Source organism: Pangasianodon hypophthalmus, chromosome 1, assembly GCF_027358585.1.
Source record: "Pangasianodon hypophthalmus isolate fPanHyp1 chromosome 1, fPanHyp1.pri, whole genome shotgun sequence".
Taxonomy (NCBI): Eukaryota; Metazoa; Chordata; class Actinopteri; order Siluriformes; family Pangasiidae; genus Pangasianodon; species Pangasianodon hypophthalmus.
In genome coordinates this window covers 19,726,858-19,753,612 of record NC_069710.1, presented here as the reverse complement: position 1 = coordinate 19,753,612, position 26,755 = coordinate 19,726,858, and the positions used below count along the sequence as shown (strand labels likewise).

Sequence of the window (26,755 nt, the reverse complement as noted above, 5' to 3'; positions counted from 1 at the left end):
TGAAGGACCATTTGTGCTGCCAAAACAGCTCTGACCCGTCGAGGTCAGAAGGTGTGCTGTGGTATCTGGCACCAAGACGTTAGCAGCAGATCTTTCAAGTCCTTTAAGTTGCGAGATGGAGCCTCCATTGTTTGTCCAGCATGTCCCAAAGATACTTGATGGGATTGAGATCTGGGCAATTTGGAGGCCAAGTCAACAACTTGAACACTTTGTCATGTTCTTCAAACCATTCCTGAACAATTTTTTGCAGTGTGGCAGGGTGCATTATCCTGCTGAAAGAGGCCACTGCCATTAGGGAATACCGTTGCCATGAAGGGGTGTATTGGTCTGCAACAACGTTTAAATAGGCGGGACGTGATTCATCGGACCAAGCCACCATCTTCCATTGCTCCATGGTCCGGTGCTCACATGGCCATTGTAGGTGCTTTTGGTGGTGGACAGGGGTCAGCATGGGCACTCTGACTGGTCTGCGGCTATGGAGCCCCATACGCAGCAAGCTGAAATGCACTGTGTGTCCTGACACCTTTCTATCATAGCCAGCATTAACTTTTTCAGCCATTTGTGCTACAGTAGCTCTTCTGTGGAATCGGACCAGATAGGCTAGCCTTCGCTCCCCACACGCATCAGCGAGCCTTGGGTGCCCATGACCCTGTTGCCGGTTTACCGGTTGTCCTTCCTTGGACCACTTTTGGTAGGTACTAACCACTGCATACTGGGAACACCCCACAAGACCTGCCGCTTTGAAGATGCTCTGACCCAGTCATCTAGCCATCACAATTTGGCCCTTATCAAAGTCACTCAGATCCTTATGCTTACCCGTTTTTCCTGTTTCCAACACATCAACTTCGAGAACTGACTGTTAATTTGCTGCCCAATATATCCCAGCCCTTGACAGATGCCACTGTAATGAGATAACCAATGTTATTTACTTCACCTCCCGGTGGTTTTAATCTTATGGCTGATCGGTATTGTAGCAAGCTGATTTCAATAAATTTGCCATTTAACATGATGATACAGCTACAATAATTGTTATATGTATTTTTATTTAGCTATTTTTTTAAAATAGTTAAAGTGGATACAATTAGTTTTTGAGAGAATTTTAGTTTAGAGCTGGACTTCAGGTAGTCAAGATCATTTCAAATTTAATATTTGTTTCTTCTTTTATATAGTATGCAAAGTGAAATTGACAAGAAACTAGCTCAGCAGGGATTTTTGCAAAACAACATAACTTTTACTTTTTTGTACTCTCTCAAAAAAAAGTTCATGTAGGGCTACGCATCAAATCGTGTACTTCCAGAGTGCACTAACTGCTTTTACTGCAAGTAGTGTGTTTGTGCTGGGAAATTCAAGATGTAGTACAATACTGATACCCCAAAAATGTACTAGAACTGCCAGAAAATGTAGCACAGGGACACTAGTCACATTTTGCACTCAACAATCACAGCTTTTAGATCTTAAAACTGGCAACTGTTCTCAGGGAGACTTTTCTAGTGCACTTCAGTGTTGAGGAGTACCATATAGTAATTTGCAGCTAAGATTCTAAATACCACTAATACTAAAAATACTAAAATCCAGCTCAGGTCAACTTGGGAGCTATGAGAGTTTACTAGCCAATTTGGGATTATGGATGGCAGAGGGACATGGAGATGTTTCCAAATTGTCTATTTATGTATATTCATCCATCTAGCCATGAGGGTAAATGCGTACAGATTTTTGCTGACACTTTTAGTAGTTCCTTGGGCATAAAAATATATTAAACGATTTATTATTCTACATAATTTCCTACACAGATGTTTGAATGGTTTAAAGTTGTTTGTGTGAGTTGTGACTCCTGCTGAATTTTAGGCTTATTCAAAACAAACACACACACACATACACACACACCAAGCTGCTGGATATTATGGAACCGTCCCCGTCGCTAGCTTGACTATTTTATTGTGTTGCATAGTGGTTGGTAAATGTGACACCATCACATGCATTCATCCTCCGGAGAGATGTTTGCGGTGTCCGTTCTTTCTCTGAGGTTAGAGAGTATGTGTAGATAGGAAGAAAGGACTCGTCCAGCTTCAAAGGCACTGCTGCGTCAGACTGCGTGTTGGAATATGGGGCCAGCACACATAAAAAGCCTTCTTTATCTGCAAGCCGAGTCAGACACTAACCTTTAACCCTGGGAGCACAGAGCAGACTGCTTCCCAGCTCTGATCTGAACCACTCAGAGCATACACAAAACTGCTCCACTGCACAACCATCTCAAAGCAAAAAGGAAAGCTGCATTCTATAACACTTACATCGACCAGTCGCTTCTTTTGACTTAGCGGAGAGGTTTTTTTCAGAGAGGTTTGTCAGGCAGGACTTGGCACGGCAGATCTTAATGGAGTTCACCGGCCAAGACCATTTCTACATTCACAGTAAAACCCACAGTCTGAACTCACTAGATAAAATAGATTGCAGTTGAGTGGAATCTGAGTTGCTTTCGTGAAGTGACTGACTATAAGTGTTGGGTTTCAGACTTTTCTAGAAGGCAGTTCAAAATTAGATCAACACAGTCTGTTTGTAAAAAAACACTGTGGACAAAAGTGCTCTCAAGTAACTTAATTCAAATCCAAGTTACAGTGAGAGCTGTAAGGATATAACTTCCAGATGAGCAATTAAGCACAAAACGAACATGTGTTTATAATGATAGAATACAGATACTTATTAAATATGAACAAATATTACTCCTATGCCCACAAAATAACCCAAACCATGCTTTAAATAATATAAATAACATACACACAGCAAAATGATACCGTCATAGACAATGACTGCACCTGAATGATGACCACAGATTTTCTACTTGTTGTATATGATCTAACAGCGATTAATGGTTTATTCTGAACATTATCATTATTGCATTTCCAATAGCGATGTAGCTAACTTTAGAATAGTTGCTTTTTTTTTTTTCAAGCATGCAAGTGGCACAACAGAAAAGCGTTTGCTTTATCACTGAGAGATTCTGAGTTCCCAGTGATGCCACAATGCTGAGTGCAAAAGAGAAAAATAAAGATGTGGCTGTGGTCTGTGGTATTGCTCTATCATTGTCAATCACCATGTCAATGACTAACCAATTGTGGGTGTCTATGAGCTCATGTATGCAGAAGAGGGTAGATGGAGCTTTCCTCCAAGTGATGTAGCACATGCAGCAGTTTGAAAAATTAGGGTAGTGGGGAAGTTAGCCTACACCTTCCCCGATTAGTAGCTGTTGTATAATAGGGGAAAGCTGGTTAGTGGGTAGGAACTGGCAGATGACCAAATTGGAGACCCCCAATATAAAAAAAAAAGAATAGTTTTATTTTTTTTTTTAGACAACTGGCTCATTGTCCTGATATTAATGGTTGATTGAATCTCTAACCCCCTCAAAACAAAACCCCCTTTTTATGGCTGTCATGTGAATGACGGGAGCTGTTTAAAGTCATGTCATGGCAATAAACTTAAACGGCTCCCTGCTCCTGACGTCATCAATGCCTTAGTTCCCCAATATCAGGTTTTTTGGTCACGGAACAGAGCTGATTATTTTGGCTAAGACCTGGCTCTTAATAGCTCCTTTGTGCTGGAAAAGCATGGAATGATTTGACATTAGTGAAAAAGAGGTAACATGACTCTTGGATATATACAGTATATATGCACAAGGACAAAGCAAACAACGCCACAATTGCTCAAAAGCCATAAGCATATATACATACACACATACATACACTCCTGGGCAAAAAAAAAATGGGCCAAGCCCAAAATGGCAGAATATAAACCTTTTAATGGGCTTAGCAACAAATCATTAGTCAGAAAATTAGCAAGAATCAAATAAATGCACTCCTGAGAGCTCCTGTGCCACCATTTGCTCGTTTACTTTTGCTGCAGTGAACTGTTTGGGGAAAAGCTAGAAAAAGGGAAATTCACTTATATAGTCTTCTTGTACACAAAGGAAAAATCATGATGATTAAAATGTTTGATGTAAAATTCAAACTATCACATGTCTGGGTGTACAAAATTTTCCAAAAATATCTTCTGGGATGTTTTTATTCTTAAAAGATTAGTCATTATTTGGTTAACTGCCACACTTGATGCAGCCTTTCAAGGGCCTAAAAACAAGCTCATAAATGGAACCAGAACTGATAGAGCAGTTAGAGAGCCACAGTATTTGTTTAATTCTAATTAAACTTGCTAATTTTTTGATCACTGATCAATGATTTGTTGTTAAGACCATTAAGAGCTTAATATTTTGCCATTTTGAGCTTGGTGCATTTTTTTGCCCAGTTGTACAGATCAACATAATGAGAAAAAATGTAATGTGTTTTTAACTAGCAGGATGACGCAATAACCATATGTGATGCAAGAAATCAAAGATTAATGTGTGGAAGATCAAATTTTCCAATTTATTTTAAAAACAATGTTTGTGAATTGTCAACCCAGTGTTCAAAACACAGCACAAAGCTGATAGTAGTAAGCTAAACACCAGTGCACTGACTAAAACACAAGCACTTCCGGAAGGAGAAAGGTGTGCTGCTTGTGCAGGTCTTCAGAGTTCAGAGCTGTCTGTAGTGTATAAGTATATGCTTGAGAGAGATTATTGCAAGATCAAAGACAATTAAAGTGCTGCCCGTTTGCGAGCCAATCGTCCCCGCTTCCTGGCTTGCCTGCTCATTTTGATGGCAGATACTCGTGCGCCACTGAGCTCTGCTTCTCATCCTACACCTATGATGTCGTCCATGCATAGGAAGTTTCAGCAATACTCATCGCAGTAACAATAAAAATAATATCATTCAGCCATAATTGTAAAGTGCGTACTTCTCATATCTGGTGCAAAAGATTCATTTTGTAATACTAGTGGTCTTCCCAGTGATAAGTGATTCATCATTTTTAATAATCACTTTTAATAATAGTGATTTTTAATGACTTTTAATAATAGTCAGTTCAGTGAATGAATGGCAGTGTAACAAAAATAAAATAATGATAATACAATGATAATATTTATTAAGTGAAACAATCTTCAATCTACTGAAGAAGTATTTAGACAATCACTGAAATAATTACAGCTCTAAGTCAGTCACATACTACTGCTTGAGAGGAATCTTATCAAACACAGCGCTGCTGCAATCCATCTTATGCTGACGTGCTCTGAAGCACCTAAGTTCCACTTGGATAAGCACAGAAGGCGCACATCCATGTGTGGGCATACGCCATTCTGTGCAACTGTGTGAGTGCGAGAACATGTAATCTCCTCCGCAGGGTGTGAGAGAGAGAGTCCAGTTTTGTCATCCCTGCCTGGAACTGAAGGCAGAGTAGCCTGGGGCTTAGAGATAAGAGCCAGCGCCTGGACTGGGACTGGATTCGGGCCAGAGCGGCACACAGAAATCCATCACCTTTGCAGCTTAGCACAGGATCCCCGTGTACTGAACAGCACAGTTGTCAGATGTTTAATTCAGCTGTTTGCAAAAGAGCTGCTTCACAAACAACACCCAAACCACAGCTTGTTCAATGACAGTCATCGACAGCCATATGGTGCCAGTCCTGGAACTGGTAAAAGAGTCAAAACTGACGCAAAAGCAGTGGAGCACGAAGAGCAAGCACAGGCTTCAGTGTTAGCGTACTGGGAAGATGTAAGCTTGCATTGTGACTCTGGATACAGCTGGGTGAAAATGAGATTTGCATTTTAGATCATTACAGTAATTAACAAAAAGCAGAACAAAACATTCTGTAAAACTGAGCTGAAACAGAGAAGGCTGTAGGAAAAGACTACTCTGTACTGATAATGTGACTAACTTCAGAGCTACAGGCAAACATTCTGTTCATAATCACCTTTAAATGGACTTAAACAAAAACATCAGCAAAATACACAGGCTGTAGATAACCGTTCCTGTTTTCAGAATTCCAGGAAGTATAACTGCACAGAAATACAATACTGACCCCATTCACGCATGGTATTAACATGTGTCTGAGGTGATCACATCACAGGTGGACAGTGCTAGACACAGGTCTAAATGTCTACATGCATGTGGCCACATCTAAACTGCCTCATCACCTGGGTTGCCAGGTTCGAAGAATCGAGCTACTTTAAATTGTCAAATGTTTTTTTTTTTTTTGTCCACAGCATGGATGTTCTGCATGCATGAAATTAATTAAATCTCTGTATTAAAACACAGATACTGGAGATGTAAAGTCTGCTCTAATACGTGCTTCTTCTTACCACTCTCAAAATAAGCACCGCTTTTTAATATATAAATACAGGCTATTTGTGTCAGTGATTTGGTCTACTCACTGTCACTGCTACTGATTATTTATGACCACGTGTAGTAACACCAGACACTTTTAACACCTTGGTAAAATACTTATTTTAGGAAATACTGCTTCATGAAAGCATATGGTATGGTGTTATTTTTAAATATTACAGTCCATTTGTTTTTGTTAATAATTCTCTCAATTTTATTTATGCGATAGTTGAAAAGCAGATGAAACATGCTTACGTCACAGTTATGCCTCACAGTTAGATGACAGCCAAAAGTATAACTTTATAGACTGATCTGAGCTCCCAACATTTTAATTAGGAAATGCCATCTGATTTCGTTTGACTTTTCGTTCGGTACTGGCTAGTTTTGAGTCTGGATTTGAAGTGATCTCAGGTTGCTTTTGGCAGATCTGGCAAACACACTACTAACAAAATGTGACCACATGTGGTCACTGAAGAGACATTTGACGCACATGAATATACCTGATGTGAACGGCTATCCGTCTTGTCTGCCGGCTTGTTATTGGATCACCTGAGACAGATGTTATGTCTGAAGAGGGCCACTATGACCCGTATGTCTTGTGTTTTAACTTACCACTATCAAACCACTAAACACAAACATAGCATTTTTAGCAGACAACCATTCAATGTGCAAGCTTCACTCGAGCATGAACTACCTGAATCAAGTTGCTAATAAAAGAACACTAAAGAACAGAGAACGCACCGTTTGTCTGAGATTATTGCTCTACAGAACCTTCGTTCTAGCCTAACTGGGGCAGTGATGGCACTTGTGATGCCCTGTGGGACTCTCTCCAGTGATTTACTCCAACCTTGGGTTGTACTGCCAGCACCAACTGCAGGATATTTTCAGCCTGTTGCCTCATGTTCCCTGAAAGGCAGGCACTTGCTTACACCAACATGGTCACTCAGCTGCTGACCACAGTGAACTGCCATTTTGTCTTTTCAGCGTACCCTCATGTTCTGTTCACTGTATGATGATTCTATAGTGTAGTGGTGTGTAATAGTGAGGATCATGATTGTATTATTTAGCGGACACATAACGTGAGACCTAAGTAACGAATCATAGGAGGAACCTGATCTGGAATGGGAGTGGGGCTACAACGCAAGGGCAGCATTTCTCCTGGCAGGACAGAGAGAGGCAGGACAGGAAGGGGGATGGGCTCTGATTCTCAGCTGCTACTGTCTAACCTTTCAACAGAGCAGACTAGCAGACGGTAACTTTCAGGCACCAGTAACTGGGTTTATACACTTTAAATCATCAGGCCTTTTTGTTTTTGTTAATAGACATTAGACAATATACAGGTGGATAAAGTGGCGAATAATGTGGCGACAAAATCTATATCATAAAGCAACAGCTTAAAACCTCAGTGTCACTCATACTTGCGTGGCAAAAATATATCACAATTGTCAAAGGCATTTATTTCTATGATACACGATATGTATCATGGTACATAGGTTTGCTAACTATTTCCCTGCAATACAATAGTGTTGCATTTATTAAAAATTAATTTAAAAAAATAATTAATACTTTAATTTAATATCCACAAATATTAATATAATCTTTATATTTACACAAATATCATTTGTATTTGATAGATTTATTTTAAAAAAGTGAAAATGTTTTACATTTTACAATTTTCAAGAGTAAGCACAAAATAGTAGCATCAAATCAGCAGCTTCTAGTCGGTCTGTAATTATTTTTTAAATAAATAAATAAATAAATAAATAAAGATATCATGATATCCATGATACCTCAGCAAAGTATATTGTGACATAAACTGTGTGAGTTTAATAATCATCGTTATTATATCGTATATCTGCTTCTGTACATATAAAATCAAAATGATGTAGAAATATTTTATTAACTTTCCGAACTTCTCAAAAAGCTTTAATGTCAGATAGACCAGCAGCTAGTTGAACAAATACGGCCGTAGGCAATAAAGAAAAGTGGGTGTAAAGACAAATATAGTTTTCAAGGTCATATTAATTATTTATTATATTTTAACTTATTACATATTTAAATAAATGAAAACTAAATCAATAAATAGCAGCTGCTTTTAGACAATCTGTGTTGGCATTGTTCAGTAGAGTTGGAATTTTTAAATACAATTTTCTCTTTTTCACTTTGGGGGGAGTAACATTCTAAAAGTTTTTAACATGTGACTGACATACAGTATGTGTAAAAAAAAAAATAAAAAAAATAAAAACAATTCAGAAAAGCTTCTAAAAGTTTCTATAGTTTCACATTACATTTACATTTCAACATTTACATCTACATTTAAACACTTAATCTGTCCTGTATTTATTATTAATGTCTATTAATACCAGTAACCGTTTGTATAAAACATAAATATTGATTAGTGAGAACAAGCGAAACACACACGTACTGCTGAGGGAGTGTGAAAAGTCTGCAGGTGACCTGTTTGTCTCAGCAGCAGTGTGATGAATGTGGTCTGACCTGTCAGTTGACAATGCAAAGCTAGAACTAATAATGAAAGAGCTCTATCTGCTAACAACGATCACACTCTGCAAGGACCCACAACCACCAAACACCAAAGCAACAGCAGAGAAAACAAACCAAACAACTGAATTATCCCTTACACATTTCTCCATTCCTATGACGATTGGGTGTGGCACAAAAATGTCCCGAAAAGGGGAATATCTCCACCTTGAAGCCACACACCAATGACATCAGCATGAGTAATCTTAATACGCATGAAAAGCTGGTTATACGCACGTAAGGCTGTGTATACTGGTCTGACAGGCCCAAAAAAGATCATCATGTAGATGTATGATATCGTATATTTTACGGCTGGTAATGTCTCAATGGATAATCAACTAGCCAAAGAGCAATTTTTTTCAAGAAAGCAGTGCATTAAAACATACAGTTTGCAGCTAACTATTGACTATCTACTGACTATTTTGTAGAGTAATGTATTTCTCTAATAATTCTATCTATGTTTCAGTAACAACAAATGACAAATAAGAAATTACAAATTTAACAAAATGAAATCCTGACAATGAAGAATTGAGAAGCTTCACCCTAATCTTGTTTTTTTTTCTTGGAGTTCTACAGTTTAAAATGTAAAGCACAACTCTGAAGATAAAATAAATACTGAAATATTCAAAGTAAGTAAGCCAGTAATATTCCAGTACTTAAGTAGTAAGCCGAATTGAATTAGTGTTAACTGCTAAATTCTCATACTTCATAGATAACAAACAGATAACCACTGGCTAGCAGTAACATCGCTCTTTATTTAGAAGTAATAGAGAGAAGTAACAGGGAGAATTTTACCTAACATCTCTTGTGTTGGGTGTGTGTGAGGGAATGAGTTGTTATACTCAACACCATCGAACCTCTATGAGGCTAATAAATGCAGACATCCTCTTCTTAGCAAGCTTAGTAGAGTAAATACACACAAGTCAATAGTGAAGTAAATGACACTGTCTACAGAGAATGTGGGCCTCAGGAACAACTGTACACAAAGTTCCACTATACACCACGTGCTGTTTAGCATCTAACATAGCTTACACCCTATTCCACCTGGGATGTCAATCAAAAACGTCTCCTTTTGCTATTATCCATTGATTTGCAGGCCAACAGCTGTGACACAATAGGCTACACTGAGTAAGGCGGCTGGTCCAAACTACTCTGAGCTTACACCTTCCGTATTCTCTTACAGTTTTCGGTACATTTATTAACATTCCTGATTTAAAATAGCACTTTTCTAGTTTTGTATAACACAATTTTATCACCATGACCTAGAAGAAAAATCACTAGAGATTAAGAAATCCAAAATTCATTAGGTGAGAAGGGCATAGCTGTAGCAGTCTACACACCAGGACCCAGAGATATGACAGTGAAACTGTTTCTATTTCTGCACTCACTAAAACTTCCCTTAAATTACTTAAAAACTTACATCACTAAAATTTATCACTAAAATTTATCACTAAAATTAATCAATCCATCAACTACAAAGATGACTGCTGAGAGAAATCCATTCTTTGCTAGGTTTTCAAAAAAAAAAACAAAAAAAATCATAAGATCAGTGAGATAGCCGGAAGGAAATTAGCTTTTGAACCGATAAAGGCAAACCACATGAAAAATGACACATTAGCAAACCACAAGCCCTGAGGCCTAAACTTCAAGCAACACTGTTAAATTCCGTAAGTTACGTACATTGAAAAAAGTTTGTTTGGAGGTTATCCTTGTTTCTGATGCACAAACCTTCTCTGATGGTTACAGTTCCACGTGTTCACTCATGACCAATATCCTTATAGAAATAGAGTATGGCGTGTCCTGTGTGCTGCGCCTGTCTGACAGAAGTGACTCGTCCAGCAGTGACCCTGTAATGGTGGGACCTCGATCAGCTCTCCTCTCACTCAGCCCACCCTCCCCTCACCCTCTGTCCTTATATGCCTTCAGCAACTGCCTCCAATTCATCAGTGTCCGAGAGGGAGGCTGGGTGTTACTGTGGGGTTTGCAGTAAAGCTGTTAGTCAGATCTTCATTTCCCTGGCCTATAGGTTTGCACATATATGTGTGTGTGTGGTGTGGTGTAGCCACACCAGATGCAGCTGCCTTCTCACCTTTTGTTCCAGCTCCCCCTCACACATTAGGGGCTTTAACACCACATCTACTAGTGTTAAATTGACTGTATTTCAAAAGCCTCTGAAATATAGCCACTGCTTTACAATTACAATGTTCACTGTTATCACACCAAAGTGTTTATTTTCCAATAACAGCAGTTTTATTCCACTTACTTGTGAGTCTTGCCAACAATTACAATGTTTTAATTTATTGACGAATGATGTCATGATTTTTAACCGTTAATAGTTGCATTTCATATTGGGAAATATGGTAAGCAGTTAGTTCCTGTTATCACTTATATTATAACCGTTATAACTGGTCATTCATTCACCAGCCTCTCTTTTTTCTCTCTTAAAGTTAATAAGACCAAAAAATGCAGCTTGTTATGTGACTGAAGAAAGCGTGAACTGCTCTGTCCTGAAGACTTTCAAATGACAGAAAACTTACTGGACTCCTTCCATAAATGTTAAACAAACAGCTCACCATATCAACAATTATGTTTTTCTTTGTTAAAAAACACATTTCTTATCCATCTGTTAGCCTTAGATTATGTAGATCTTCCAACATAAAAGTCTCTTTAAATGAGCTGTTACTATAGAAAAGATAACGTATTAGAAAGAGCACGTTGATAAAAACCTATGATTTGAATTGTAGCTGGGACTCCTGCCAGAGCTGTGCTGTTATAGAAAATTAATCAACACCTTTTGAATAATCAGATTCAAGAATTCAACACCACTGCGGAATAAACAGCAGTAAGGGAGGTACCATCATATCTCTGTCTGCACTGTTCGTATCCATGTATATAGTTTAGGCTTTTATCTTTAACTGTTGTGAACCCTGGAAGAGAACTTTCACATACTAGGCGGCACGTAGTATAACTATGTGGAGCTGAAGTGCATGTACTGTGCACAAATGCTTCCCAAAGAGAGACACACAAGCTTTGACCTTCTCTGACCTTGCAGTCTCTACAGGCTTTGGGGGTATGGGAATTCAGAGGCCATGAGCTTTGTTTAATAGTTGGGTCACTGCATTTTCAAAAGAGAACATTTTCTACTGGGCACAAAACATGAGAAAGGGTTAGGTGAACAGAACACTGTCAGAGGAACAATTCTTGTATAACTCGTAACTTACATAGTTAAATTCTATAAAAAGGGGGAGGGCCTCTCTCACTATATATCGAGTTGGCAATTTGCCAGTGGTGGGAATAAATATACAAGAGAGGTCTAAAACACAACAGCTGTGAGACAAAACTCTGAAGTCACAATAACTAGCATAACAAACATCACTGATAATGAGTCTGCTCCCATTTCCTCTCTCTCTCCCTCTCTCTCTCTTCTGATAAGTGAAGTGCTCAATGTTTTGCACACAGTGCTGGCGCCGAGCCTAATAAGGGGATCTGTGTGTGTGATTGCCTTTGCTTCTCTTCCGGGCAACATGTTGGTTGTACACAGGCCGGTATGGCACAGCACGCCTGTAGAGAAGCAAGGCTTACCAAGGATGAGCGCTTTGCTCTCATGCTTTTGTGGCTATGAAAATATCATGGGGAAAAATGGCAAGACCTAGAAGGATAAGGAAAATTCATGCCTTTAGGGTTAACATTTATATTTCAGTTACAGCGTTGCACTAGTCCCGTCTTGTCTGAGAAATATGAATATATCAATGAATCTATCGCGAAAATGAGCTCATTCACTTTCACACAAAACAGCCCTCAGAATAATCAACATTATGCTCATTTTGAAAAAGAAATCTCATTCGGAAAAGCAGCATGACATGCTGTCTCCTAATTTGCCATTTTTGGCAAGATTTGACTCCAGTGTCACACTGGAAATAAGTGGCCTATAAAAGACAGAGCAGATAACCTCTGCTCGAAAAAAAAAAAAAAGTAATGCTTCAGAGAAACCTGGGATTTCTTCAGAATTAGGTTAATTTTGGTCTTATTAGTACATAATACATGTTTATAAAGTATGGATAATTATGTATAATTTTTCACTGCTAATTGAGTAGACCTAATCTTGGGGTTTTGTCTGATTCCGTCACTGTCTTTCCCACACTGCTGTTATGAAAATAGGCAACCTGAGCAAACATAGGCTGCTGTGACAGGAGATTCATACATGTAGAGATGAACAATCGCAATTCTCCCCACTTGCATCACTGAGTGGCGTAGGAGGCTGGCGGTCTCGGGCAGAGGAATGTCAATCAAGCATGCTCATTAGAATATTAGGATTACACTTTGACTGCACTCAGATCAACTAAAGTTTAGTTTTATATATTTTAGTGTTACACTAGTGTTACACTATGTTCCCTAGGACTTTAAATCTTTAAGCATGTTTAGCAGCTAGCACTTCTTTTTTAACTGGTTTGAGTAACAGTCATATTTGTGTTTGTAGACTGTCAGTTGTCTCTAAGCAACATGAGTTAGCCTGCTAGCAAGATATTCTAAGCAGTGGACTGATAGGACTTTCAGTTCTCTATTTGCTCTGAAAGCGGGACCGAAATTTCCAGCCTGTATGCAAAGCGAAATGTGTGGTGTATTTAAAAAAACAAAAAACAAACAAAAAAACCCACTATACTGCACAAATGCTGTCATTGTATATTTACAAAGATAAGCTCTTTTCCAGGTAAAAATTTTGTTCTGACCAATTTCAGCTTTGTTTCTAACAAATTTACATTGGCTTAATAAAAAGAAAAAAAAAATCTGTGTAAAACAGAGAGAGCTGTCACCAGTTTACAGGGAATGACCTAGTCACTGAGATTGAGCTAAAGGTTCTGTAGAAGTTAGCTGACCTCCAGGCCGCCAGCTGTTATGGTGTGCATTACCGACTGTTTTTTAGTGTTAAATAAACACATTTTATTGGTTTTGAGTTGTTGGGAAGTGGCCCACACACAAGCAAAGGAGCCTCTTTCACCATTACCTTCTTACCACTCCATACTGCCCCTTCATACACACACAGGCACACACACCCATCTTCTCAGAAACAGCTGACGTTTTAACAGGCCCCCAGCAGCTGACAGTCTACAGGTGGGTGAGAGCCGAGTCTCTTTAACTCTTTATATTCCAAAAAAGGACATAAGCCAGCAGGACACCCCCTAAAACCGCAAGCCTACACACTACACTCCTCAGCAATACCCTTAGAATGGCATACCTACACAGTTACATATGTGCACACACACACACACACACACACACACACACACACAAAACCATGCACCTGTTTGTGCCTCACAAGTGATCTGAGAAAAAAATTAATCTACAGGATGTTCTCATATCTCCTGTCAAACATAAAAACAAATGAATGTGCACTGTAAGAAAAAAAGTTTCCTCTGTCCACATTTAGTTACGTGCTCTGAGGAGTTATGCAAGCAGTTCAGTCGATAAAGACAAGCAGCATCAATTCAAGAGAAAACCATCTGGTGACTGTACAAATCAAAATATGACCCATGCCCTGTACTGAAATCTGACTGCTTGTCTCTTAACATTCATCGTTTTTCATGTTCAGACTGCTTTAGGGCCACAAACACCCATGAACAAACTCAAGCATGCATAAACGCACAACTACCCACGTACAAAAACAAGCAAAGTGTGTCACTCTGGAAAGAAAAAAGGGGATTTTTCTTCCCTCCCTCCTCTGATCCTGGCAAATGTCCCAGCTCTCTATATTGCCTGCATAACAAGCAATGAGAAGAGGCCAGGCACGAGCCTCACTACATTGTGCTAGAGAGTTTGCACAGATGGCCATTTACTGCAGTCATACAGCTAAATAACAGAAAAGAGAAAAGAGTGAGAGAAAGAGAAAGCGAAATTAACAGTACAGTACGTGTCTGATACCCCATAATGGGCATGTAGGGAGCAGGTGGAGAGACACAGGAAAGAGAAAAAAAATTAGAAGGGTCTTAGATCAAAGGAGTGAGAATGATAGAGTGAGAGAAAGAGGGGGAGGAGGGTGTAGTGTTTCAGCTCTTGGCCAGAGCACTTGCTGTTTCAGCTGTGCATGAGAGATGGCCAGCCCCTGCTCTCATGCCACTGTAACCCCGTCAGTCGCGCTCACCTCCATCAGAAGTGGCGTGTCTTGCTCTGGCAGTCCCCAAAGCCCCAAGCAACAGTGGCGCTGTCTGTCTGATCATCTCCATGTCTCAACTTCTCATGCGTTGTCCTTCACTTCAAAAGAATGTAGGATGTAGGATATCTCAATGTGAGACTCTGGGTGTACACTACGTGAGAACTGCACCACAAAATTTAACACCAAAAGCAAATTTCCAAAAGCCGACAGGTTAGTCTGGTAAGACGGGCATTCCAACGTTCTCCATTCTTATACTTATGTCTGGGCCAATTATTAGCTAAAACTGGGAATATAGAAACAGATTATAATTCAAACATCATGATGCTTTTAATGGGGTGGTGGAGTAATAAAATTATTACTGCAGTCATGATTTTAGTCTGATATGAATCTCAACTGTAAGCCTTTTTTTAAACATATTGTCCCTCCTCATGTCTTAAAAAAGTGCACTGTTTTTTTTTTTTTAAATCTAGTATATAGCCCTTTTCAGACTGGAGTAATTTTACATGGGGAAGTAGAGTAATACTATGACCAGTGTATCTCTGAGATTTTAATACAATCCAAATTCATCAGTTCAGTCATTTTTATGAACTGTACATTACCACATCTGGAAAGATTACACTGTATTATACCTTTAATGGACATGGTGGTAAATATTCTGGTATATCTTACAGAAAAAGAGGTTTTGTGCTTTTTCTTCAGTATAGATACTCTACGAGAATCATGCCAAAACCAACCCGAAACCAAGGACTGGCTTTGTTTAAAACACAGAGCAATAAAATATAGTTGGTATTTTATTTGTCAGACATTTGTTAGCAAGATATTATTGAGTTTCTAGCACAAGGACTTTTGAGCCTGTGATGTACTAATGATCAAACACGACTACAACAAGCAGTTATAATAAAAGGCAAAACAGTCAGTCTGAAGACCATATGTTTATCATGAATACACTCCAATCTCTGTGATTTTTATACAGAGTGCTTTTCCCATGATAAGAATTACTACAGAAGTTTGGCAACATTGTTTAACAGGCATAAGTCCAGTAATTTTTCAAATAGTCCAGTCCCGAACATTCAACATATGGAACCTAGACAGTTATGGGTTCTTAGCTTTCAAAAGGAGCTTCACTTGGATCCCTCTCTGATAAAGTAAACAGCGAATTCTACTGGAGGACAAACTGAAGAAACTTTAAGGATTATGGATTAATCTTTTTTTTTTTTTTTTTGAGTGTTATGCAAGCTACAGGTCAGATAGCTGTAGCAAGTATAATATAATTTGAAGATTAAACAATCAACAAAAAAATGCTGATTGATGTTGATTAATGTTTTTGTGTTAAAAATAGAGTACATCACTTAAAGCAACAACTAATATCTAAAAATAACACATTTTATTGAATGCATCTACTTGTTATACGAAGCCAGTACAAAGACAGTAAGGCCAAGAAACATGACAGGAAGGTGCAGTAGTTGTGGGCATTGCAATATCTGATAAAGCGTTCGAGGCACCAGCATTCGAATACCGCACCAGGCACTGTTCTCATGTGGCGCACCCATGTCTGTGTTGTCACTGTTTTACTAAACATAACACACAAATATCTGTACTGACAGATTAATACAAACATTCAGTGCCTAATAATCAAAGTGATTTTCACTTCTAAACATACTGTAGGGGCAGTTCAAACTTTCACAAAGTTTGAAGTTTATTCAACACCAGTGTGCGCTGATACAGTACAATTACAGACTGAAATACTGAGCTGAAATTCGATAAAGTTTTTAATGTGAGCTTAATATTTATTTCTCTATATTACATCTGTCAAATATAAACATGCACACCACCGACCAGGAAGAAAATTTAATTACAGATATTCAAATATTACAAATAAGCACAAGGCATATCCGTAAGCTGTATCCCTACAACCCCACCTCCACATCAGTAGTCTGATAGTGGTGCCATAATGGAGACCAAATATGCTGAATGTATTCCTAGCAAAATTATATATATATATATATATATATATATATATATATATATATATATATATATATATATATATATATATATATATATATTTTTTTTTTCTTATTTAAATCCATATAAATTTGCCATTTGGAGCATTACTGCAATGCAAAGCTGAGCTATAGTAATATATTTTTTTTTCTTACAATAGCTCATTTAAATCCTATAACAGCATTTTATCTGTCCATAGATCCACTGTTTTCTAAACCGGGGTGCCATCACTTCGGTATCACTTCATATTTGCTTTATATCTGATAAACATGTCTGCACAAACCTCATACTTAATTCTACAATGTATTTATGTAATATATATTGCAGAAGTATATAGCTTAACTGTGTGTGATTTGAGGTCAAGATATATTTGAAATGAAAGTGAAAATCAATGAAATTGTGCAGATACAGGTCCTCAATCTGTTTGTCAAAATTTAACACAAAGGTTCATGTTTACTGTGAATACTGACAGCACTGTCATTCCTATTGCCACATAACACTGACCATATTAAAGTTCATCATGTCAACAATGAGAAATAGACTGGCAGTGCTACAGACTCTTGTCAATTTGCATACGGGTTGAAAAAAAGGAGCGATGATGCAACAGCAACCTTGTTTAATAAAAATATAACAGAGACTACCTACTGCTATGTGTGTGTAAAATCTTTGCCAGTTTTTCATCAGCATTTAAAGCAGTTAATTGAGATCTATTATGAAAAGCGCTATCAGGTATGAATGTCAGACGCTACAGCCTCTTAAAGTCATGCATTATTATATTATTATGTAGTTACTATACTATAACGTATAGTAACCATTATGTATAGTAACTACAATGAAACTAATAAGAAAGGTATGAAGTTACAAGTTTGAGGAATGTAAGTCTGGAACCACTGATGAGCCCTAGAAGTCTAACGAGTTCATTGGATCTTGCTGAGAGACGCCAACATTGCAAACACAAACCCAAGCCAATCTTCCTCAAGCCAGCGCTCGGGTTGTGTGTTATCACTGTTGCTTTTTACCCTTATTCAAATAATCCTGTCAGCCACCATAACATCCATTCCCTCATGGCTCTGAAGGATGATGGAGATCCTAACAGGAAATTGACTCATTTTACAATTAATGTCAAACTCATTTCTATCAAATATAAGCAAAACTAAGGAAACGGTAAAAGATTACGGAAAGAGACACACCACAATATAGAAATGGCACCCTCATGGACAAATACAAAAAATACAAATGTCTCAGAATTACCATTGACTCACAGGTAAATATTAAAAGTAATACTAAAGCAAGGTATATTAAAGCACAAAAAAGAATTTCTATCTTTGTTTTGTTAGATGAACATACGCATGGATTTTTAATCTAAGTTAGTGCAAGAAATATTTATTACTAAATAACACTTAAATGAAGCCTCAGCCTGTACATTAGAGACATGTAGGGAGCAGAAGTTATGTCTCAACTAGCCTCTAATCACGCATTAGCTGAAGGTGGAGGTGGGGTGTATTTTTATAAAACATTTTCAATTTCCAAAAAATGTATTTCAGATAGGAGTAAGGGAGTAAAACATTATGAATAATTAATTTTATGTACTGAAATTCTAATATCATAATACATTGTGATTTCATCTTAGCTGCTCTGGCTTCTGAGTTTTCCAAAAATCTGGTAGATCTTTTCACAAATAGTGAAAAACTCTAAGGAAGGAAAAATAGGAACAAACCCAATTGTGGTTCTCTAATAGTCTAGCTGTGGTAACATGGTAAACATCACTGTAAATAATGACAATTAAAAAAAAAAAATTCTTGTAAATTGCTATTGTATTGCATGATCAACAAGGCACAGCTTTACTCTAGTAAAAGAGAACATTACAGCTGAAGACAAAGAAACGAGAATTGAAAACCTATTTTAAAAAATTTACAGAAACTCCATAAACATCATTTGTAAAGAATACTTCAATACTCAGAACCACTTTACCCAGAAAGGCTTTTGAAGAAATGTTGTTCTTAATTAAAATACATTTACATTTAATTACTAAGTTTAAAGTACATATGCCAGGAAGAAAAACTTTAACCATATGTTTGCACTCCATAATGTTATTACTGTGCTCAGTAATGAAGTACTCAATCACGCAAGTGCTAACTTGCTGCAAGGCAATTTAATGATGCATTTGGTGTTTCAGCAGGTTCCTAAAATAACATGTTCATCTAATAATCTATTCATAGAGAACTACACATTACTCATATAGAGCTTTATGCAAGTTCTTAGGGCTATAACACATGGTAAAGCCAAAGAGCTGAGGGAGTAGTGGTTTTAAATTTAGGAGAGGAGAGGATGAGGTTTAGAGATACATCAAATCTTAAAGCAGAGTATTTATACTGATGCCAGTTTGTGTTTGTCATCATCACTTGGATGATTGTATAATGATGTATGATTTGCACTTTGTACCCTTCTGGTATAAATATTTATGATAATGCCAGATAATAATCAACTTCAGACAAGTCTTTTATGAGGAGGTATTGAAAGAAGACTAATTGATTGTTACGTTCATAAATAAATTGATATTTCCTGTGCTTTGGTTAAATCAATATTTTCCACAAGCTGATGCCACTTTTTCTTGTTAAAAGCTACATGTAGGTACTTGTGGAAGTGAGACCCACATGACCTTAGTGCACTCTAAAAAAAATCCAGTTTTTCTAAAACCACCATGAATATCAGAAATATACAGTAAACTTGCTGATGTTGTTTTATTTACAATACCGCAACAGCTTTAAAAAAACTTTCAAGGGAAACAAGGAAAAGGAAATAGAAATATCCCCCCCGCCCCCGACTAGATCTCTAGTTAGGTGGATTTGACATTTGAATGATTTTTTTTTTTTTAACTCCTTGAGCTCACTCCTCCACTCCCGCCCATGTTCACAAACCTCCACCCCAGGATCTTAAGTTGCCTATATAAATATATAGATAAACTATAGTGTCCAAAAAATGACTGACAGGAGGTGCATCCAAAAACAAACAAGCACTCCAGACCAAAAGTCAGTTTTCCAAACAGGTTTTCTTACCAGCTTAATAAACTTTTGCTAAGGCCATGGCTTAATGCATTGATTTTTTTTATCATGTTCTACATCCACTTTAATAGGAACACCTGTAAATTTGTGCAGTTATCTAATCAGCCAATCATGTGGCAGCAGCGCAATGCAAAAAAAATAAAAAAAATCACACTGATACAGGTCAAAAGCTTTAGTTAATGTTCACATCAAACATCAGAATGAAGAAAAAGTGGCATGGTTGTTGGTACCAGTTGGGCTGGTTTGAGTATTTCATAAACTGCTCATCTCTGGGGAATTTAACACTCAGCAGTCTCTGGAGTTTACCCAGAATGGTGCGAAAAACAAAAAACTTAAGTCAGTGAGTTCTGAGTTAGTTCTGTGGGTGGAAAGGCCTTGTCGCCTTGTTGAGAGGTCAGAGGAAAATGGCCAGATTGGTTCGAGCTGCCAGGAAGGTTATAGTAACTCAAATAATCACAACCGTGGTGAGCAGAAAAGCATCCCGGCATGCAAAAACATCAAACCTTGAGGTGGATGGGCTACAACAGCAGAAGACCACATCAGGTTCCACTCCTGTCAGCCAAGAACAGGAATCTGAGGCTATCATGGGCACAGACTCACAGAAACTAAACAGCTGAAGGTTAGAAGAAAAAAAAAATCACCTGGTCCTTTTCCAGTCTTCAACTGTCCAGTTTGGGTCAGTCTGTGTCGGTTGTAAAGAGTGATTATTCGACATTCAAAAAACACAAAACACGGCCAGCTCCATGTTCATCTTTTGCAACAAACTAGCCAGCTAACTGTGATGAGTGATGTGTAACTGTGGTGAGTGATGTTTCCTCCTCAGACAGCAATGTGTATAGTCAATGTTATAAATTTAATAAGCAAATATGTCTGTATGTTGATTGATTTAAAGCAAATACTTTGTATATACAGCATAAAGGAAAAGGTGCTTTGTTTAATTCTGATGCTGTGCGCAGCCATGTTAATTTTACAGAAACATTATCACTCTCCTGTTCTACTTCAACACAAAACCAGAGATGAGTAGATAAAACCACATAATATTAGTCACCTTGATTTCATGCCAAAAAATCTCAACCTATGTTTTGGTATCTTCATAACCATCATCCTCTCCGACAGGGAAGTGTACCTAGTCACCACGGTACACTCTGCTCATTAGCTTAACTGATGTTTATCTGCAGGATCAGCTCATGATGGCTCAATTAAAAGCTTGCTAGAGGACAGAAACAGTAAGAAAGCTTCTGCTCTCGCTGAGGAGCAGCAGCTATAATCCACCAGCAGCTCAGATAATACTGGCATTGAGGCCGTTCTGAAGTAGAAAGAACGAGGCAAAGCAGGGTTAAACTGCTACACCGAGCTTCTGTTCAGCAGATGGCAATGAGCCAGTAAATCTGAGGCCAATTTCAAAAACCCTGTTGAAGGTGAACCAGTATACAATCTTTTGCTGCTGATAAAAAAGGGATCACCTTTTAATGTTCAGTTAGAACATAGAAAAAAAAATGGCAAGTAAGTGTGATGAGCTAGTCAGTTTGTGTTTATCTTCAATGTGTCATCAAAATTATACTAAGGCTAGATGTAAATGAACTGTGGTAACTTGTCTAGCACATGCGATTGCTTTAAGACTACACAGGAAGCCCGGCTTCCTCTCAAATTTTAATAAAATGTGGCAATGAAATGTTTACCAAAGTGTACAATGTTCATCAATTTTATTGCAATATTTTACCGAACCAAATAGTCAACTATCTCACAGCAATCATTTTGCTGTTCGTTCATTTAACTCAAAACGTTTTCAGTGGACAGCGCAGTCTGTGTGAAAATCTCCTCTCCTCTGAAGCCCCTGACACAGCACTAATAGACACTCAGAGAAGTCTGCATGTCTACAGGAAATTCAAGTACACTGGACAACAGGCTTGTAACATGTCATTTTAAGTCCTAAGCTTTGCATCTCTGGGAGTGAATGGAGTGTGGGCGGTTGGGTTTCGCACAGAAAAACAACATCTCAATGTTTATTGAACAGCATGCTCTTTGTTTGTCCCGCCTGGACGCACTGCTTCTCCTTATAACGATTGGTAGACCTCTCAAAGGGGAGGAACCTTGAAACCAACTGAAACATGACTGACGTCTTAAACATATCGGCACCAGCTGAAATCGCTCAGAGCCTGCTGTAATGGTGTAATTTGTAAAAATTGTAAATACACTGTAAGTATAACAGGAAGTGAAAATTAGAAGTTTTTTGGATTATTTACATTCATTTCATTGTCGTTTGTTGGATATCCACCTGACATGGGTACTGGATAGTTAGTAGATTAAACATAATGCCATATGGCAAAGTACTGTAGTGATGCTGCCTTTCTGTTTTAGATTTCAAAGTAAATCCAATAATATTGGTCATATCTTATAATGCTTTACAGCTATTTTATCCATTTCCATCAAACTGGTAAAAAGCACACATTGTAAGAAATAAGCATCTGATGTGCATAAACAAATTAGCAAAAGTGAACAGAGAGTCACACACGTCTGCATGTCGATGAGCTGTTAATGTGTTCACTTTGAACGTGATGTGGAAAAAGCCTGGCCAAAAATTCTTTACTAAAATTTAACACACGTGTAAAAGAGCAAAAGTGGAAGTACGCCAGCAGCCAGATCTGGATCCAACATGCCTGTATAAATCCCAGTCAGGATAAGAAATTATGTGATTAAAGCACTGCTGATAAGTGAAACAGCACTAACATCAGCTGTTTGCCAATTTTTTATCAGCAGTAAATCACTGATGTTTTGGTAAATCAAGCACTCTGGCATGATGCCTCAGGATTTGTACAGTTTTTAGAAAGTGAAACTCAGAAAGTGTTCCAGCACTTGTTCCAACTTTAATTAGACTTTTTCCCCTCATATAAACCATTTAAGCTCAATATATATTATATGGTTTTGGTGAAAATTAATACACACTACAGGACTGGAATCTTTCACTCCAGTGTGTGCAGATTTGAGTGAGAGTGTGTTCATTTATGTATTAAATGTGTGTATCCGTATGTATTAAAGGTGCAGTAGTCTTTTTTTTAATTTCTTACTTGTACAAACAATATGGAAAATATATCAATTGTGATTAATTTAATCTAGCAATTTAAATTAATGTTAAATTAATGTTGAACTTGCAGCCTCAACACATTTGTATTAAGAGGCTGAGAAATCCCTTTGGAAAACTGACTTCCGGTCCGGAACGCTTGTTTTTGTTTGGATGTGGCTCTTGTCAGTCATTTTATAGACACTTCACCCTACATGCCGCTGTGGATCCTGGAGGCACAGCTTCACGAACATGTTTGGGGTTTGGTGCTCAGGGAGAAAAAAAAAATTTTTTATATGTGGACGCCACCTACTTAACTGTTACAGACCTAATTTTGAAAAAACAAAATTGACTGATCTTACCTAATGCACATTTAATGTGCATAAAGAGGGGGTGCTTTTAATTCAGGAGTTTTGATCGTGTTATTACTTCTATCAAGTGAGAGGTCTCACAGTATGATCTTTTTTCCTTCTTTATAATAACTGTCATCTGGTCTTAGAAATCACTCCCAAAAACCAGAAAAAAACACACATTTTGTCAATTGAAAGATGAGCCTCCTAATGACACCAAAACAATTTATGCCTATCTGCCCCAAATATTAAGAGTTGTGTGGATTATTCAGTTATGAAAGGCATAAAATATTCTGTACATTTATTCTGTATGTTGTTGACAGCGCTAAAACTAGTTGAAAGTGCCATTACATGATTAGACTACATAATAAAATGAAAACTAAAGCTGGTGTTAGACTGTGTGATTATAGCAGTCTTTAAAGATTACTACTTGTCTGTTACTTGTATGAGATGATCCCAATAAAATTTTAGCTGAATTTTAGAGCAGACAATAACATGTTCTCTCAGCCAGATTATACAAGGAAGATCCTGTAACGATAGAAATTTACTGCGTTCTGCTTACGTCATCAATCAGTGCGCTCCAGGCTTGAGCAGAAAGTGGGATCGCATGAACAGAAACACTCTTCAGATTAAGCTTGAGGTAATAAGGATATTTGTTCTGTCCTTTAGCATGATTCATTTATGTTTTGGCAAAACATGAACAACTTTTATAGGTCAAAGCTTGAATTTCTGCATTTAAAACAACTTTTTTTTTTTTTTTTTTCTATTAAGTGCTAGCTAGTTAGCAAATATTACACCATCAGTGTGAATGCTGTACTATTGCACTGCTGAAAAGTGTTAATAATGTATTTGCAGGTTATTTGGTACAAGTTAAAAATGTCGGTTTGGTCATTCTAACAGAACGTTCAGCATGTTTTCTGTTTGTTCAGCTCTTGCTCTAATCAGAACAGGCTGTAACACTCTATAATGGCATGACGTGGCTAACTCATAATATTACTGTCATATTTGGCGTCTCAGTGGGTCCATGACGCATACAAGGAAATCCTAAAATTCTCTTCTTCCTATGTTATTTAATTTTTCATTTGAAACCTTGGAAAAAATAACTTGTGCCTTTAGAAGACATCTGGATGAACCCTGATTCATGCCAAGGCCACATGCCACCATTCACAGCTTAGGGTCTGTGAAGTGCAAACTAATTCCTGCAAAATTATAAACCGAAGTAGTGAGACATTTCAGTGCGTCATCTTACTGATGTTATGATCATCAACATCACGCTTCCACAACAGGTCCACACGCTATAATGCTGTGTCATAATTGTTGAACTTTTGGAACAATTGCACAACGTTATGCAGCACTGCAGACGAACATGCTGAATCCGAGTCTGATTCACAGCTCACTCTCCAGCAGCTCAGGTGGGTGCCAGTAAGTGATGGAGTGTGTCCCCTCCATGTGGCATCCTGCTGCGAATCACGACGTGCACAACCTGCATAGCACAGCGCTTTGGTTTCGGTGACCAGAGCTGGAAAATTGAGGCCATTTAATCCAAACAGTGCCTTTTCACAAACCACAACACAAAACATGTGGGTTAAGGTTATGTCAATATTGGCACCTCGAACAAGTCAGAGCTTTCATAAGGTGGGTGAGAGGATCACAATAAAGTCATTTTACCAGAAAGGCAATTATAGACAAAGAGAAGGCTCTCATATATTGAACACTTATTACAGACATTAATGTATGAAATAAGCCTTGGTAAGAGCTGCACCCAGGATGATCTTTTAAGTACTCGAAAAAGGCCAAAAACACACACAGATGTTGCATAACACCAAGAGAGTATGTTGGTGTCTCAGCACTGCGTGGGCAACACACAACTTTCGGTGTGGATTTTTGATTTAAAAAAAAATAAATAAAAAAGGTGTCCTGATCAAGCTCAACACAAGCTCAATACACAGTGAGAAATTCACAACCTTTCGAGCAATCGGTTAAAACACCAGCGTTTCCGCTCCTATCTGGAGCTACTAAATGTAAAAGGTGGTTAGGGTGAGAAATGAGTGAATGAGTTCAATAGTGCAGAGCTACAGGGGGGAATCTGCATCTCGCACTGACAGCTCTGTAGAGGCAAGAGCAAATCTGACATTGGACTGTCGCCACTGTTGCGCACAAGAAAAGAAAAGACAACACGGCTTAGCTTCAGCTGCTCAGTACGGAGTGTGCCATCAATTTATTTCCAATTATTCATCTACCAACGCTGCGTTTTCCGGGGGAATCGGCTGTCGCTTGTGACTCCGATCACTTAAGCACAATCATAAAAGAAAGCAAAGTGATGCCGATACAGGCTTGAGCGAACTGCGTTAGCCACAGCTAGTCCTCCATTTTGGACGGATTTTCATTCCGACAGTACAGAAATTATCTGCAGTGAGAGCAGACGCATTCGCTGCTAACGTGTGCTCTCACTCTGTTAAACATTAACTATCCAAGGACAAACAAATATTATTTTCAAAACGTAAACAGAGCCAGAGAAGGAAGCGAGCTAACCTAACGTTAGCTATACACCTAGCTAGCTACAACTGACAGACTAGCTGGAGTCACTTACCCAGAGTAGCTACTGTATCCACATCTGTACGGTAATGACGAGACTTCCTACGGGCTGGATACCCTCGTAACATGTACAACGAACATCAAAATGGTCATTGGAAAAGAGTAAACATCAATGTCAGCATCAACTTCTACAGCCTTCCCCCTTTGGGTTCCCAAGTAATTGTTTAGCTAGCTTGCTCAGCCAAATGATATAGTGTACAAGGTGTCCTATCTACCATGACTGGCATTGCTTTATGATAGACATGTTGGTGGCCAATAGGAGGCGGGCTTTAACAGAGCTTAGCCAATCACATCACGCGAAACGGCGCTTTTACTTACAAAAGCAAAATCGGTAGGCGAGGGTTAAGGTGAAATAGGAAGGACTTCAGAAATCAAGCTCGAGCATTAGCTGACTGTATTCATCCGCCTCTAGATGTTAAAAGGAAGACCAAACCACAAAATTCCAGCAGTTTAATGTTTTTGTTTACAGATTATTGTGATTTCTTATATATCATTTCTGATACATGATATCATTTCTGTTTTGTACAAATCTGAACATCCACGAAATAAAATGCAATGGCACCAGATTTCAAATAAACTATCCAAAGCATTATTATTATTATTATTATTATTATTATTATTATTATTATTAAAGAAGTTCATGATAACGTTTATATATATATATATATGTATATATATATATATATATATATATATATATATATATATATTAGAGAGAGAGAGAGAGAAATATGTAATACTTGTTGTTCTATGTGTGT

General features: G+C 38.0%; 1 protein-coding gene across 11 annotated transcripts in view; it reads right to left on the bottom strand.

Annotated features, from left to right (window-relative positions):
* The window catches only part of mef2d (myocyte enhancer factor 2d), a 55,687-nt gene extending 29,454 nt beyond the window's left edge, over window positions 1-26,233 (bottom strand). Inside the window, exon 1 of one of the 11 annotated variants that reach the window (XM_053232282.1) lies at window positions 25,993-26,233. The gene's annotated coding sequence lies outside the window, so the exon portion shown is untranslated. Of the gene's footprint in view, window positions 1-10,460; window positions 12,680-25,992 lie in introns of those variants that run through there. The other 10 variants (XM_053232307.1, XM_034303334.2, XM_053232296.1 and 7 more) reach the window with 10 other exon arrangements.
* Between the last annotated feature and the right edge of the window lie 522 nt (window positions 26,234-26,755).